Consider the following 4004-nt stretch of genomic DNA (forward strand, 5'->3'; position numbering starts at 1 on the left):
CATTTACTTCCCTTTAAGGGAGATCTACAGCATAAGTCAAGAATAGTCATACCTCTCACACTTAACCTGCACACTGAGAGATATGTCCTATGAATGAAAGTCAATATATCTGACATCAGACAGACAGACACACAGTCAGATCTGTCCATGACTCAGTCCGATGCCTCCAACAGCTTCCTGCAGTGATGCACAGGATGCTCTGGCCGAAACTAAAAGGTCAATATAAGTAATGACTTCTACTCTTTTCAGTGCAGCGAAGTACACGGGTGTTTCAAATAAGGATGTAAGGAAGGGAGAATAAACTTAACTTTGAGCTACATCTGCTTCACCTTAGACTCCTTGGACAGCAGAGAAGCCGCATGATTACAAAGGGCCATAATTCAAAAAGACAGCCTCCAGTTTGATTCCTGTTGACAGTAGGCATCTTCCATGCTGAGGTATTTCTGTATTTACTCACTGTCTGCAGGCTTTACAGGGTTGATGAGTCCGCCTCTGCTGTCTATTTTTCCCTCTCTCCCAGATGTCAGATACCAGGGCTGCCGCTTGGCAGTGGATGCAGATGCTACCATTGACTCTTTGGTCACCTCTTCCAGCAGAAGCCCTTCACTGACACGGTGCTCCTCCTCGCAGCAGTTTCAGGTGCTGCCCTTACTGTCATGTATAAAAGTAATTTCTCTTGCCAGCTGATGTTGTTCGAGTGAATGTTGTGCCATGACATCCCCAGAAACTCGTTTCATCTTCTTTGTTTTCTGAACTGCTACTATTCATGTTCTATCTTTCTTTTGCTATTCTGTTATCACAGATGTTTCCTATAAGGTTATTATAGGAAACCTTATTACCTTGTTACCTTATTTTCTTGCCCTGTTGCATGGCTTTGTGATATTTTCCAATGTCTCCTTTCAAACCATTTGAGACAATAACTGTGATGGGAAAAACTAGAAAACTGAGGTGCCCTTGATATTTAAATTCAACAATATACCGACCAAATGAATGGAAAAAGCCACTTTGAAAAGACTCCCCTAGAATGAAAAGCTTATTGTGTAAGTGTTATTAAACGGTACCAAGACCTGAATTCAGAAATGCTTCAGTAAACCTGATATACAGTATTTACTCACTTTTTTTCCACACATCTAAGCATCTCAAACTAATCTACACAGGGGTTTTACATTTTTCATTCCTAAATATTTTCTTGCTTGTTGTTCCTATTATAGCTTTGGCAGAAATCTATTGAGAATACAGAAAGCAATCAAATGTCTGGCAGTTCTTTAATGGAAATGATTTTGAAATTAAATGTTGAATTAAAAAGTTGTTCATAGATGTTTTAAAGGATAGATAGGATGAAGAAAAATGACATTGAGTGTAAATACAGAGAGTTGTTCTACTCATAGCCATGATGATGTAAACAAACAGTCTATGCAGTGAAAAATCATCCTTCTATCTACTTTAGAATACATGTGCAAACACAAAATAGGAATTGGAAAATCTTTGTAGTTAAGGTTGCTCTAATGTCCTCACTCGTTTTTTTAAATCTGCTGGTTCGATTTAGTCTTTTTAAGCACTTGCCTCTTGAAAGTACAGAACTGCAGTAACGTTGTTGATCTCAAGCAAACATGACAGGTTTTTCAAATAAAACCTCAAACAGTCTCAAGGACTCCTCATTTCCTTCGGCTTTCATCATATACTGCCACATCTCCCAACCCACTGGAGGTTTACCCAAGGACAATCGTTCACATGTTGACATCTGTCAAGGCGGCGGAGAACGGCGAAGACAGTCTGATCTCGTGGGCTTTTCATACATTTACACTGACTTTTGACACAAGCAAAGGTATATAGATGTAATAATTATGAGATGGTTTATGACTTTCCCGGAGGACATATTATATTATAGCAGTAGTTACCCTTGATCATGGTCCAGGGTTTCCTGTGCAATACCTGCAATGCTTACAACAATCAATTATAAGGGACTCTCCTCTCATGGGTTTACATTACCAGCAGAATGGTAGATTAGAAAATAATGAGTGTTATATTTTATAGGATTAATATGTGCCACTTCAAATAGAGACATCAAGGACGCTTCCTGTCAGGCTGTTATGTGGGCTCTAAAATCTTGTCAGGGATATTTGGCTAATTAGATTGTGATCGCTGTGGGGCATCGGGAAGAGCAGACCTAGTTCTACATGTTCCTGAACTTGTGTGTGTGTGTGTGTGTGTGTGTGTGTGTGTGTGTGTGTGTGTGTGTGTGTGTGTGTGTGTGTGTGTGTGTGTGTGTGTGTGTGTGTGTGTGTGTGTGTGTGTGTGTGTGTGTGTGTGTGTGTGTGTGTGTGTGTGTGTGTGTGTTTGTAAAGGAAAAACCCTTATTGCATTGGGCAAGTTTCTTTAAAGGTGCCATTGAATGGAAAACTGTGTTTACCTTGGCATACTTGAATAATGAGAGTTCGGTACCATCTAAACGGTGTATGCAGCATAGAAATACTGTGTATATAGTAAAGCAACAATTCTTATTTGTTTACCATTTGAACACACTAGATCTGGATTTATATGCACAGCTTTACATAAAAAAGAATATGAAAAATACTGATGGGTTTATTCAGATGCAGAACACTAGCATATATAAGGAGTATAGTATTAAAGAAAACTAGGCTGAATTTCTTTAAGGAATTACTCATACAGAGTCTGTTGGCAGTGATTGTATCACCTCTGCCAACAAGGTTATGTTTTGGTTCGGGACTATCATAACATTTTCCTCAACCTGGTTGTTTGCAGCATGAAGAATGCATTATTTTTTGGAGCAGATCCAAATAATTAGATTCACAAATGATCTATGTCTATTCGCTCCAATTTCTCTTTTAGTTTGATCTTATTTACACCTACAATATAAAATTGCCCCCGTGGAGTGGAGTGAAGCCTACTTACTCCCATGCTGATTGACAGGTCTGTAAACACATCAACTCAGACTAGAAATCCAAATTATTAGTGAATATATATTTGCCACAGGCTGTACGCTTCTTTGTAATTTACAGGTGCATCAAGTCTTTACTGTGCTGCAGTCCACAGAAATATGCTTGACTGGTTTGGCCAATCAAAACAAATCCATCAAAGATGCCCCACCCAGAACCAGATGTGTAAACATCTGTCGCACATACAGATGGGATCATCATCTTTTTTCAAGCGAAATAGCAACAGTAACTGCGAGGGTGACCTACCTGCAGTCAGGGATGACCTTGTCTCCTGAAGTCTTGCATGACATCCTGTCATGTCTTGAAAAATAATGTTGTTTTATTTATATTAGTTTTCGTCCTGTCCCTTTGTTGTCTTGAGCCTCCCAGTTTTAAGTTGAAGATTAATTCCCTCTCTCGTTTCAGGTGTCTGTGCTCCCCGCCCCCATGTGTCTCCCTCTTTCGTGATTGTCTACCCCGCCCTGATTGTTTCCACCTGTGTCTCCTCACCTTGTGTATATATTCTCCTCGTCTCCCCCGTTCCAGTGCCAGTTCGTCATAAGTGAACGTCCGACATCTAGCCCCAGGTTCATGTATACTCCTAGACCCTTGTCTCTGTTATTCAGTTTTTCCCTCATACGAGTGGTTTTTGTTTCGTAGTCTTTAGTTCAGGTTATTTCCCCTCGAAAGATTGTTTTTTTGTTTGTGAATGCCATTGTACAAAGGTCATCCAGTAAAAGGACTTTTCCTGAAACCCCTTGTCTCTGAGTCGTGCGTTTGGGTCCATGCCCGTAAGTTCGCCACGCCCATTTGGGATCCAGTGTCGGCATTGAGGCACTGCCAAGGTTTTGCACTGATGCGCGCTTCAATCAGTTTGGATAGGACCTTCCGGACAAATTCTGAAATAGGTGTGTTTCTTTGAGACTTTGCTACCCACTCTGTCTCCATTAAGTTTCTGTCTGTCATTCCTTTCAGTGAATCATAATATTCTAAGACTCAAAAAGATTACAGGTGGATTTGATCCATCAAAGTTAATCTCGGCCCGACCACCAATTCTGCCAATACCCA

The sequence above is a fragment of the Eleginops maclovinus genome, chromosome 20 (genome assembly GCF_036324505.1).
Source record: "Eleginops maclovinus isolate JMC-PN-2008 ecotype Puerto Natales chromosome 20, JC_Emac_rtc_rv5, whole genome shotgun sequence".
Taxonomy (NCBI): Eukaryota; Metazoa; Chordata; class Actinopteri; order Perciformes; family Eleginopidae; genus Eleginops; species Eleginops maclovinus.